Below are 14,475 nucleotides of genomic sequence, written 5' to 3'. Positions count from 1 at the left end.
CCTGTCTAGGACTTTGAATAACAGCACAGCTTTCTGGAGTATCAGCCACTCCTCCCTGTTTTGTGTCATCAGCAAACTTGCTGAGGGTGCACTCTGTTTCATTAGTCAGGCCATTGATGAATAAGTTGAACAAGACTGGAGTTAGTACTGACCCCTGTAGGACACCGCTAGCTATGGGCCTCAAAGTAGACTGCATTGCTGAGCACAACCCACTGAGCTCTGCCATCTAGCCAGTTCTCAATCCACCTCACTGTCCACTCATCCATCCCATACTTCCTGAGCTTACCTGTGAGGATATTGTGGAAGACAATGTGAAAAGGTTTGCTAAAGGCAAGGTAGACAATATCCAGTGCTCTCCCGTCATCTATCTAACCAATCATTACATCATAAAGGCCATCAGATTGGTTAAGCATAACTTCCCTGTGGTGAATACATGCTGACTACTCCTGATTATCTGCTTTCCATCCACATCCACCTCCAGAATGAGCTGTTCCATCACCTTTCCAGGAATGGAGATGAGGCTAACTGGCCTATAGTTCCCTGGGACCTCCTTCTTGTCCTTTTTGAGGTCTGGAACCTCTCAGTTTCTCCATGACCTTTCAAAGATGTTGGAGAGTGGCTTAACATCTGTTAGTTCCCTCAGAACATGTAGGTGCATCCCATCAGGGCCCATGGATTTGTGGGATCAAGTTTGCCCAAATAATCTCAAACTCAATCCTCCTCAACGAAGGGAAAGTCTTCATTTCTCAATTTGTGTCTCCAGGGTCTGGGATTCATGAGAGCTGGCCTTAGCAGCAATGACTGAAGCAAAGAAGGCATTCAGTAAATCTGTCTTCCCTGCAACCTTCATTAGAAGGGCACCCACCCCATCTAGCAACAGGCCCACATTTTGCCTGGTCTTCTTGCTACTGATATATTTGAAGAAACTCTTCTTGTTGTCCTCAATCACCTCACTACCAGAAGTAGCTGCACTAGTTTAGCATAAGAGTAAGTGGCTGGCTTTCCTGTTTAGGAAAGTCATCTTTGGACACCACAGGGAAATTAATGTACAAATTACTAAAAGAGAATTTAGGAAATTAAAAAAAAAAAAAAAAAGTTACATTTCAAATTTTCAAACTTCAACAACAGATGGAGACTCCACAACCTCTCTGCGTAATGTGTTCTGGTGTTTGACCACCCTCACTGTACAAAAACAACAGCGTTTTCTTATGCTGAGATAGAATTTACTGTTCTAAAGTTGTATCCATTGTCTCATTTCTTGTGTGTGCACAAGTGAGAAGAGTCTAGCTTCTCACTTGTGCATTCTATTCATGCAGTCTACTCTTCATTCCCTCCCATCAAATAGGATCCTCCTGGAGCCTCTTCTCCAAGTTGAACAGTTTTAGCTCTCTTAGCTTCTTACTCAAAAGATACACCAGTCTCCTAATCACCATTGTAGACTGGCACTCACTTTAGTAAATCCATGTCTTTCTTATACCGGGGATTCCAGAAGTAGACACAGAACTCCAGCTGTGCAGAGAAAAGCATTGGGGAATGAACAGAAGTACACTTACATTCAATATTCTGCCCAGCGACTAAAAAACATACATATGAGACTGAGTGAATTGTATTTGCATGTCTCACAGCACTATCCTTTGTGCACTAAATCTTTTTGAGAATCTGTCCTAACAATAAAATCACTGCAATAATTCAGTTTTAAAATAACTCTCCATTAAGAGAGGGGTGATGCAGTACTCACATACTATAGAATATTACTGTGTGGCTTTGCATGTAAGTTGTGCAGAGAGTGCAAAGAGGGAGTGAGACAAACCTCCATGCTAGGTTAGGAATATGTTTTTAGAGGCTGACAACAACTGCATCATTGAAGCTCATTGTGCCTTGGAACAATGCTCTAAGGAAATATTCCTGCCTGGGAAGACTATGCCTGGAGATATAACTTATCTATGTGAGTCCCAATTCTAAAACCATCACAAATAAAATTTTCTTTCAATTGCTTGCCTTGATCAGGCTATATTATCCTATTTGCCTGTATTTCTATTTTCAAATCTGGTAAACAGTTTCTTAACAGTGCTTAAGAGACTAGGTAAAAACTGTTCTCCACTTTTCCGTGATATTATGCCTAGTAGTAAAGACCTTTTAAGGTAAATTTATATGTATTTATGAGGAATGTTAAATAAGGCTACTGAAATAAGGTCTCTAAGGATAGCTCAAACTGAGGAGACTCAAAAGCCGCTCTGCCACTAAGCTGGCAGCTGTAAGAACCATTTTGGCCCTTGACAGATGTTAAAAAGAATTTGTCTGTGACAGAGCATGAGAGGCATCCTAAGCTCACAATTTCAGCTAACTTGAAGGGTGTACCCTAGCAGAGGATATACGAATGCTGAAAAGGATCAATAGGAACCAGGTTCCAATGGAAACTCTACTTCTCTCAATGGAAAGCAGAGGCCTAAACTAGTGTTTTCCAGAACCACTGAAGCAAAATCAGGATTCAGTTACAGTTATCTAGACTGCAGTAGTGTTTATTGCTTTACAGTTACTAAACCAGGAGAATAATTGTTTGCTTATGCAAGGGGAGTCAGAGTTGGGGATAGGAAAAAAAAGGTAGATTTTCCATCAGCTCTTGAATTAATCTTGTTTTGAAAAGAAATGGGATCAGGCTTTAAATAAACAAATGCAAAACAAACAAACAAAAATCCTCCCAGATAAACAAATAAATAAAATAACCTCAGGATATACCTTTTAAGTGTAGCTCTTTCACATATAATGGGACTTTCAACTAAAGACACTAAGGCAAATAAGTAATTCTCCACTGTAGAAACAGATAGTAGGAATGATGGAATTTGTTATAAGATCCATCAAACTCAATTTTTTCAGTTTTACAATTTTTTTAATGTTTTCATTTTCCAAATAGTTCATGATGCAGAAATGTATAACCTTCTTCTCTCCGCCACTCCATTGTGTATAACACAATCAGGCTCTGATGAAAACAAATATATATATTTGTTTTCAAATATATATACCTTTTAATATGCTGGTGTAATTATTACATGAATATGCCATGGAAATTAAAAGGACTGTATAAGAGTAGCATTTCAAACTGTTTCCCTGACCTTTACAGTACATTTCAGAAAGAACCATGGGTCAGCCTAGCAACACAGCTCCTGAGAAGCTATATTCCTCTTTAAATTCCTTGCTTTTTATTGAATTCACACAGTCACATTCAGTTTCTTTTTCATAACTAAAATGTTTGTCAACATTTTGATAGTCCTTAGCTGCCTTTGTGAAGGATGGTCAGAGCATTACTGTGGCTCAATGTATCTTGTATGTTTAAGTTTAAATGTGTCAGGTTGGGCATCTAACCATGACTGAAAGATTATTTTAGATTTTTGCAGTTTGCTATATAGCAAAATGTCAAAACGTCAGTCTCCTCCATGCATTCCTTCTGAAATAGAATCACATACATAAGGTTAATGCTGAATGAAGTCAATGGAAATTTAAGATAAATTAATGAAATATTTAAGATGTCATCAGGTGTGGGAATTTACTATCAAGAATGTTCAATCTTTTGATTTTTGAAAATGTGTTTAAATCAACAAACCAGAGTAATGAAAGTTCTTTATTAAGTTGATGAATAACACTTGCTACCACTCCAATTTAGAAGCACATTTCCTATCATCAGTAGATAAAGAGAAGGTAAAGTATCTAATCTACAACAAAATCTATTTGAATCGAGTTATTACCTGGAAACTTGTTATTGTTATACTATTATTACTATTATTATTATTTTATATTTTCTACATTTCCACAAGAAAAATCAAACAAACAAAAAACATGAAGAACACAATTAGTCAAAACAAACAACCTTGGTCTAACAGAATATACTCATCACAGCTTCATGGAGGACAAGTTTAATCCTGTGATAAGTCATTACTGCAGAGTACCTAGTAAAATCTTTATCAATTGAAGTATCGTATCACTAGTGAGATAGTGCATCATCATGCAAATATATCCCAGATTATTTTATTGTATCAAACTAATATTTGTTAACTAGGGCAACCTCCCTTACCCAAGGCGATTACCACTGAACTGATGGTTATATTATATATATATATTGTAACATTTTGAATTGGGACTGACAGAAAGATTATCATCTGGTACAAATCCACATGGGTCTAATCACATTTGTGGAATATAGATTTTAAATTTGTAACAAAATTTCAGATAATTCACATACATTTTTATGTCATAATCCACTCCACAGTATCAGCCAGAAAATAGTAGCAGTTAAATTAATAGGTAACTTCAGTAGTTACCAGATATCAATGCAAATATCATTGTGTATTTTCATATGCACAAGTATGTGATTTTCTTGCAATAGGCAGTTAGCCAGTTTTTTCTTTGATGAAAAAACATGTGTCTACTGAAACCTACACTATGGTTTACAGCGACTACAAATGAAGCTCTTTTTTTTTTTTTTTTTGGATGACTGAAATTCAAAATTATTATACTTCAAATAATTTTGCATAATTAATACTCAACAGTGTTAATTATTAGTGCTATTTCATTATCTGCATGCTAGATACAGACCCAAATAATGGAAACTCTTCATTAAATGTTTTAATTAGTACCTTGATGTCAATAATAATTACTAGGCTGTTACAGATCCAATGCTTGATAGATAGTCATGGTTTTTTTCTTTTTTTTTTTTTCTTTTTTTTTTTTTCTGATTTAGGTCAGAAGTTACCATCATGAGCTTAATGCAGATGATCTGAAAATGAACCAGTTCAGCATGTTTATGAAAGACTAATTCTATGTACATAAAATGATCTAACATAATTTTCTTTCCTTTGTGTGAAAATAAGCATCACAACCCTTCATATAGCCTTTGCTTCAGACTTGAAAGCAAAGTATTTTTGTAATTCATAGGTACAATTTTATACCAGATGGAAAAATCTACATCTGATTGGCTACTTATTTCAATCACCTACACACTACATCGTATCTAGGAGGTTTTCTTAGCTCTTTGTCATCTCTCATATTTTAAGCTAGACTTTTTTTAAAGTGCTTGGACTATTTCTATTTAGTCACTTGGCTGCTTTTCTGAGTTTCCTACACTTTTTTCTTCTCTTTTTCATGGACTTTGTAAACAACTCTGGCTGCTTCATTTATGATGAATAACAGCTATGTCCCTCCCCCATTCCAAATCTTGTTTCCAAACTCTGTCTTTTCCTGACAGTATTTCTAATCTTCTCTCGTTTGTCAGCTTACTCCAGGTTGTCTTAGAGCTCCCCTTGCTGTTGGATGCTGTTATGAGGCAGTGAAGCTTACAGTAAAATTAATGTATGCTACATGCAGCTTTCACATAACTGTTTACAGTGCTGTGATGTAACGGTGTTACATAAGCCAGAATGATATAGTTAATTGTTTTTAATATGCGGTAACAACTATAATAATGCAAGGCTTGGTTATGCAATCTGCTAATCTTTTGAGAAAACAATTGTTTATAATAAAAATTTTCTTTATCAAAAGATCATGTGTGTGAAAAATATTGCTTTTACTTTCAAAATAACTATTTTTCCTACTAAGGGAAAATATTCTTATTAAAAATATGGAATTAAGATACTGGAATAATAAAAAATATATTTATTGATAAATTGGAAAAATGATAATTGAAAGTACAAATTTATCTGCAGACATAATGAATCAAAAATTAAAAGTCTAGATTATAACTATAATAAGTTCTCTTTAGTTCTTAAAGACTGAAATACTATTTTTCAAACAAAGAAGTGCAATTTTTCAATCATTCAGGCACCATTTTTAATCAAAAAGTTACTAAAATTATAACATTTTAAGCTTTTATAGTACTTTATAGAACTGGAAAACAATTTTATTACACAAAGCCTATTCTTTAGCTTTATAAAGGTATTATAAAAGGCCATTCTTAAATCTTTTTTATTTAAACAATAGGTGTCTAAAAATACCATTAGCAACTGAGTGACTGGATTCAATTTAATATTGCTGTTGGAAGTATGTTGTAAATATGAAGTTAAAAATGTTTTGTATTAAAAGATACAGCTGTTCAAATGCATTACTTTTGAAAGCGTTAGTAATATCTAAAATTATTAAAACATTTTTTTTGATATTTTGATCTGGTTATTTGTTTTGTAACTATTATCATATGCCATTTTTTAAACTATCGAAAGATGTTTTGGTTACTGCTATAATTGCTGCTCTAATACTAATGATTACAGTAGATATGTGAGGAATTTAAATTTGTGTTTCCTTATAAACAATAGTTTACATTCACATTTAGAATATGAAATACTGAGTTTTATTTTTTTAATGGAAACTGTAAGAAGGTCATTGTGATTTGGCAGAGAGAACTGCAATGAACAAAAGCTTTAAGCCTTTCTTTTTTTTTTTTAAAAAAAAAGGTATTTTTTTAAAAAAAGCTTTTAAAAAAGCTTTTTTTTTTTTAACTTAAAGCTTTTTTACCTATCTTTCAGTGTCGAACCATTCAAAATTGTGGATTTTCACATAAAAGAGAAAATGGAATTTTTTCTATCAGAGATGGGAGGGAAAGAAACACAAACCCTAAAACACTGCTAATTCTGTCCATAGAAAATAAAAATCATCTCCATCTGAAGATCTGGGGCATACAGAGACAGAACACAGTACATAGTACAGATCATATAGTATATAGCCAGTAAATTGTTTTATGGTTATGGTTATATTTAAGGAATTTAACTTAATGGATGTTTTAAGCAGTGCTTTCAACCTGCTTGAGCTTTTCTCCTCCACTACTGCATTGGCACTGAACAAAAAGCAATGCAAAGAAGACCTACTCTTTCTATCCATACAAAAAATATATATATATATCCAGTTCTAAAAAGAACCACCAATACAAAACACATGGTAACAGCACTTGTCATATTTCATTCAGATGTCATGGATATAAAAATTTTTATATCCTATTTAATTTTTCTGATCTGCAGTCACATTCAAAAGATGTTTTATTCTTTGTTGTTTTCTGGCAGGACGCTAAAGAATCATAAGTAGAGAGGCCCTGAGGTATGAAATGTCCTGACCTTTCTAGAATGGTGATAAAAGGAGTATCTTCATTAAAGGCTGAAGAACAATGCTATCTCACTGGCACCACCAAGAATTTTGAAATGAATTGTTCTGTATTACTCAGACAAGACCCAAGTTTCATTGTACTTGGAAAACAAAAGTCTTACAACTGTAATGACAACCTCTGCCTGAGTAAATTTATGCAGCTGTATAGTTGTATACAACTATTAAAAAAGTATAAAGTATAAACATAAGTATACATAAATATACTTATGACATTTGTTTCAACATTAAACAGTTTACTTTCCTTTGTAAAGGCCTTTTCTGCACCTCACTGCAAGATGTTTGGCTTTTCTTGCTTGCTTTCTTCTGTATTTTCTTGCCTTTTTTTTTTCTTCTTTTTTTCTTTTCTTTTCTTTATTATTTTGGGCTGTCTTCATAGTCTGAAGATTAACATTTTGAAATATAAAATATTGGTAGATCTTTTGATCTTTTTAGGGAACATGAATTTCACATAGATTCCTAGGACATTGTTATCATCATCCTTATCACTATTCTTAATTTGCTTTCTTGTTGTTGTTAAATTATTTGCATTATCTCACTAGCTGTCTATCATTCTTTCTTTGTTCAAGAAAATTTTCAGTGGTTCAGGCCTATGTAACAATGAAGATTTCCTCAACACTACTTTTTTATGTTCTGGAAAATTTAACAATTAAGCAAATAAAGTTCTACTATTTTGCACAGAAGACTAACTTATGTACAGTAAATTAACAATTCGAGATTCATTCTTGAAATTTCTTCTTGAAAAGTTGCTTTATCTTTTTTGCCTAGTTTGTCTTCTACAGCTGTTTCAACATATGCACCCTAGTTAATCTATAAATCTTCTGGAAAGTTAGACATCGATGTTTATTGCTAAAATACTTAGTTTAAAAAGATGTAGTTTATGCAGTCTTATAAAGGCATATCATGCTATTTTAGTGTAGTATAACCTCATTCCTTCTGTAGGTAATTTCATTTGTCTGGTAACTTCTTCCCACTGGTAAAAAATAAGTAAAATAAAATATGTAGATTGTAGTGTGTAGGATGGACCCATTCCTTATGTTGTGTCTGAACGCTGTCAGAATTCATTGTTCAGCATATGCTGATTCAAAATACAAAGTTAGTCAGGAGGAAGATTCTAGTGTGGGCTTTGGAGATCAGATCAGAGTGCTGAGGTGTACAGGAAACACAGCAATGCCCACACATCTAGTCTTAGTATTGCCTGTTTTAATACACAGGATCTATATCAATGGTACCATGCTAAAAGAACTTTTAGTAGCAGCCACTCCCTTGAATGTGCAGTGTAGGCATATACAGGGTGAAATGAGCAGTGCTTTAAAACTGGGCCTTCAGAAATCTTAATTCTCAGATAAAAATTATTCCAGAGTTACAAAGCTGACTTCATTATCCTAATGAAGGATAATAAGATAAGGAGCAATATTAATCTACTTTAAAGATTAGTGGAACCTAAAAAGATTTTTAGAAAATCTCATGAAAGAATCTTAACCAGCACAATCTCTATATTCAGAACTCCATTAAGACTCTTTCTTTGTCTCTCTGCAAGTCTCATTAATTTATTAGAAAACATGCATCTGTTGTAGTCCAAAACAATTTTGTTGTCTATACAGAATAGTACACCAGTCCTTCTAGGAAAAAAAAATAATTTGTTGTTTGGAGACAAACTCTGAATGTTCATATGAAAAACAAATGCAAAACATTTAAATGATCAGAAATACAATGCAAACAGTCTTCATTCATTGCCAAATGCATGCTATTGAGATTATAACTGTTTTGACCTGAAAATCTAAATTCATTAAGAACTGGAACAGGGGGAAAAAAAAATACCATTTTGTCATTTGTGTGTTAGAAACTTCTCATGCTGATTTATGTTATGTTACAAGGATACATGGGATCCATGAAAGGCATTTTCCAAAATACGTTTTTTTGTTGTTGTTGTTTTTGTTTTTAAGAAAAAAAAAAATAAAAAAGACAACAGTGCTCAGTAAATTAACCCTCCAACTAGAAACAACATTATTAATTGCAGACACTCTTACATTAAACTGTTTCCACCTCCCTGCTGATGAAACCTTTTCAAATGTTTTGTTCTAGGCAGAAAATTCTACATTTGCCCTTTGGTTCAGAGGATATTCAGTTATATTTAAATGTTAGAGATTAATCTGGTTCTGTTTAGTAACTGCACTAGTTTAAAACACACACACAAAATATTAAGCTGAATAGATTAATATATTCAATAGTTAAACAAACATCATATTACTTTTGAATCTCCCTCAGCATATTATTCACTTATCTTGAATGTAATATTTTCAATATAACTCTGAGGAATACAGAAACATCAGACAGAATTTAGCCTGATGTTAGCCCAAAATTATGTTAGTAAAACAAACAAACAAAAATACATAGAATTCTTTAAAAGCCACTGTCAACTCTTTAGAAGTGATTAACAACCACAATTTAATTGAGAAATAGCAAACTGTTCCATTCTTTTAAGCAATAATATTTAAAATAGAACCTAGACAGAGTATCTATGATATTCAGAATACATCACTAAAAACAAAACAAAAACACAAAACCAAATTAGACCTTATACTACAGCAGTATCTCTAGTGACAATATAGTGATACAACACCATTAATGACTCTATGTCTTTAAAACGATTTGATGTTTAAGAAACTCTTTCAAATATATGCAGGCAATTTCACATAGGAGAGGCCACAATTAATAAGTCACACATTCTGTGTAGTATGTCTATTGAGACCATTAACAATTTGGAAGTATGTAAGCAGAGAGTGAGAGCAGGTTTCTTTCCAGTGTTGTCTTTCAAGTCCCCTGGGCATCAGACATGCATGCCAGACATTGAAACTGATGAACCTTTTGCTCCTCTAACACCTACACAAAGTAATAGTCTAAGATACCACGTGAAAAACATGATTTCATCTGCCAAAGATGATCTAAGTTGAGGTATTAATTATTCCTTTGGGAACTGGTTAGAGTAATGCCATTTAAATATATATAGCTCTCTAAATGCTAACATGAATACAACTATGTGAATTTTTCATATTCAAAACTAGCACAATCCACCGTCCTAGTATAAGCAATCTTGAAGCTATGGGCAAAATTATTACTTTCAAGATACATTTTTTATTTTTGTATTTTTTAAACATAACAAAACATGAAATAAAAACTTAAATTGTTTATCATGTTTAGCATACTGTTTAGCATCTTGTGATAGACATCTTTCTTTTTTTTTTTCTGGTGTCTTGTAAAAGTTGAGTTCCTTCTATGCTTTCATAAAGGTATTGTGAACTTCTTTTCTTCCAGTCAAGTATTTATTTTGATGTCAGTTTTTAAATGTTTTTATTTATTTATTTATTTATTTATTTAGGCTTGGGCATCCATATTGAATTTCAGCACAAGTATGTATATTAGGGTTTATGGCAATATGGTGTATAGAGTTATAGAGTTATTTTCTTAGGGGACATGCTAAAAAAGAGAAGACTTTGCCTGAAAAAAAAAAAAAATAAATAAATAAAAATAAAAGTACAACATAGGGAAATAACTGCTGAGTAGGTAGTGGTTTCCTAAGTGCAACTTGAATGAGAAAAATAAAAAGCATTAAATTGAGCAATAAACGTTGCAAATTTATACATATATATAAATCATTTAAATATACTTGCCATTATGGATCAAGCTGGCAACTAGAAGGTTGTTCAAGGTCATGAAGAGAAGTATAACCTGAAGTCTCTATTGATGGTCAAAGATGAAGCTTAGAGCCAAGAAACTACATACTTGTGCTTTATCTAGTACAATTGTCTCCTTTGAGATAAAGTAAACTGATCTGAGAAATATGCAGCGTTCTGATATTAAAATCCTCCACAGAAAATAATTAAACATCACAGAGCATCTTAAAATATTATAAAATACTAAAACAAGGGAACAATTTGTTTACATCTCTGCCTTGTGCTTGGTATTTTGTCATGTTTGATAATACATCACAGAATCACAGAATTGTCTAGGTTGGAAGAGACCTCAAGATCATCAAGGCCAATCTCTGACCTAACACTAACAAGTCTTCCACTTAAACCATATCACTAAGTTCAACATCTAAACATCTTTTATTGACCTCCAGGGATGGTGACTCCACCACTTCCCTGGGCAGCCTGTTCCAATGCCTCACAACCCTCTCAGTAAAGAAGTTCTTCCTAATATCCAACCTAAAACTACCCTGGCGCAACTTTAGCCTATTCCCCCTTGTCCTGTCACCAGCCACATGGGAGAATAGACCAACCGCCACCTCACTACAGCCTCCTTTAAGGTACTTATAAAGAGCGATAAGGTCGCCCCTGAGCCTCCTTTTCTCCAGGCTGAACAAACCCAGCTCCCCAAGCCGCTCCTCACAGGACTTGTTCTCCAGGCCCCTCACCAGCTTCGTCGCCCTTCTCTGGACCCACTCAAACACCTCGATGTCCTTCTTGTAGCGAGGGGCCCAAAACTGAACACAGTACTCAAGGTGTGGCCTCACCAGAGCCGAGTACAGGGGGACGATCACTTCCCTAGCCCTGCTGGTCACACTGTTTCTTATGCAAGACAGGATGCTGTTGGCCTTCTTGGCCACCTGAGCACACTGCTAGCTCATATTCAGCCAACTATTAACCAATGCTCGCAGGTCTTTCTCTGCCAGGCAGCTCTCCAACCACTCATCTCCCAGCCTGTAGCTCTGCTTGGGTTTATTGTGCCCCAGGTGCAGGACCCAGCACTTGGCCTTGTTAAACTTCATGCAGTTGACCTCAGCCTATCGGTGCAGCCTATCCAGATCCTTCTGCAAAGCCTTCCTACCCTCAAGCAGATCAACACACGCACCTAACTTGGTGTTTTCTGCGAACTTACTGAGGGTGCAGTCAATGCCCTCGTCCAGATCATCGATGAAGATATTAAAGAGGACTGGCCCCAGTACCGAGCCCTGGAGGATGCCACTAGTGACCAGCCTCTAACTGGATTTGACTCTGTTCACCACAACTCTTTGGGCCCGGCTATCAAGCCTGTTTTTAACCCAATGAAGCGTACACCAGTCCGAGCCATGAGCAGACAGTTTCTTGAGGAGAATACTGTGGGAAACAGTGTCAAAAGCCTTGCTGAAGACAAGGTAGACCACATCCACAGCCTTTCCCTCATCCACCAAGCGTGTCACTTTGTCATAGAAGGAGATCAGGTTCGTCAAGCAGGACCTGCCTTTCATAAACCCATGCTGACTGGGCCTGATCACCTGGTTGCCCTGTAAGTGCTGCGTGATGACAGTCAAGATAATCTGCTCCATGAATTTCCCTGGCACTGAGGTCAAACTGACAGGCCTATAGTTTCCCAGGTCTACCCTCTGGCCCTTCTTGTAGATGGGTGTCACGTTTGCTAGCCGCCAGTCAACTGGGAAATCCCCCGATAGCCAGGACTGTTGATAAATGATGGCAAGCGGCTTGGCCAGCTCCTCTGCCAGTTCTCTCACTATCCTCGGGTGGATCCCATCTGGCCCCATCAACTTGCTTATATATGTTCTAATATATGCAGAATCAATAAGATATAAACCTACAAAGGAAATAACTGTTGGTAATGCTTCTTCTAAAAGGAAAGCCTCATATTTACATATTAAAATTAATATTGCAAATGTTAGGAGAAAGGTTGTGAAAAAAATATCTACAAACAGCATGGAACTTTGATACAAATTACCATAAAAACAAATATATTTCTTTATAACAACTTAAATAACTTTTAAGACTTTTTTTAAACATTAAACAGTGCTTTGAAAACACCTGAAGAGTGTGTCCATCTTTTTTGACTATATGTCTATATCTATATCTATATACATGTATATATATCTGACCATGCAAACATCATGGTTATTTTAAATATATTAACACCATGTTGAGAGGGTCGAGGGGGTGCATGTATATTGAAAGGGTGTCTTCAATTCACACTGAGAAATGATTGTCAGTACTGTAAAGCTGTAATAGGGACAAGGGAAACACTGATATAGTATTTTAATGTGTGAAATCAAAAGCAACAATGCAAATTGAAAATGATCTGCCCATTCTCAGAAGAAGGGACTGTGTACAAAAGGAAATTAGTGTGAATGAAAACAAAGATATTGGCATAACTTAACCTGATGAATGATCATGTTCATTCTCAACAGACATAGAGGGAAAAAGCAGAGGGTCTATTGTACATAGGGAAAATGTACTTATAACTACATAATTACATATAACTGAAGTCAATCCTTCTGGAATCATGAAATAACAGTATACAAAACAGAATACTGTGTGGTCTTTTTTTTTTTTTTTTTCTCTTTGTGGGGAAGGAGAAAAAGAAGATATAATATTGTTCATCCTCTAGTGCAATGAACTGTATTGAGGTAAATTATATATCTGAAGTTATGATCTACAAGAATACAGAAAGGTAACTTTCTGTATGGGGAACAACACAGAAAAGTGTCATGAAAGTCTCATAACTAGGGAAATTATATGAATGAAAGGGGACTTGTACAGGAAAAGAGAATCTCTTCTAGGGGTTCATGGAGTGAATAAACTATATCAGCACTTTGACATAGTGATTATCTATGTATTTACACTAATGTGCATATTACGGATGTACAAAAATGGCAGATACAATTTTTAAAGCATGTCAAATATAAAAATATTTCCTTTCTGCAAAAAAGAAAATTAAGAGGAAAGTCAGAATAAAAAACTTTGGCACTTAAAAAGGTTATCTATAGAAAGTTGCATCCACTGTTTCCGAGTGTCAAACTCATAAATATTTTCTGAAGTTAGGGAAGGGAAGGGAAGGGAAGGGAAGGGAAGGGAAGGGAAGGGAAGGGAAGGGAAGGGAAGGGAAGGGAAGGGAAGGGAAGGGAAGGGAAGGGAAGGGAAGGGAAGGGAAGGGAAGGGAAGGGAAGGGAAGGGAAGGGAAGGGAAGGGAAGGGAAGGGAAGGGAAGGGAAGGGAAGGGAAGGGAAGGGAAGGGAAGGGAAGGGAAGGGAAGGGAAGGGAAGGGAAGGGAAGGGAAGGGAAGGGACGTACGCAATGAGTATCTGTGATAACAACTTTATGAAAACAGTAAGTCATCAGAGTTTCTGTCTGAAATAAAACTCATGATTGAATTAATTTGGTTAATTTTTACTTGGCAAATTGAAACTTCCTAAGTAGAACATAAATATTAATAGATTTTGGAATAGATTTTGATATAGACTTTGGTTGGTTGGTTTTTTAGTATGAAAAATAATTTAAAGATTAAAGGTGCTCTTGATAGCTGCACATCAGCCAGGTATCAATATAGCCCAAATTGGAAATAAACTGTGACTTTA

Source organism: Aythya fuligula, chromosome 4 (genome assembly GCF_009819795.1).
Source record: "Aythya fuligula isolate bAytFul2 chromosome 4, bAytFul2.pri, whole genome shotgun sequence".
NCBI classification, from domain to species: domain Eukaryota; kingdom Metazoa; phylum Chordata; class Aves; order Anseriformes; family Anatidae; genus Aythya; species Aythya fuligula.
Note: the sequence above shows the minus strand (reverse complement) of the source record.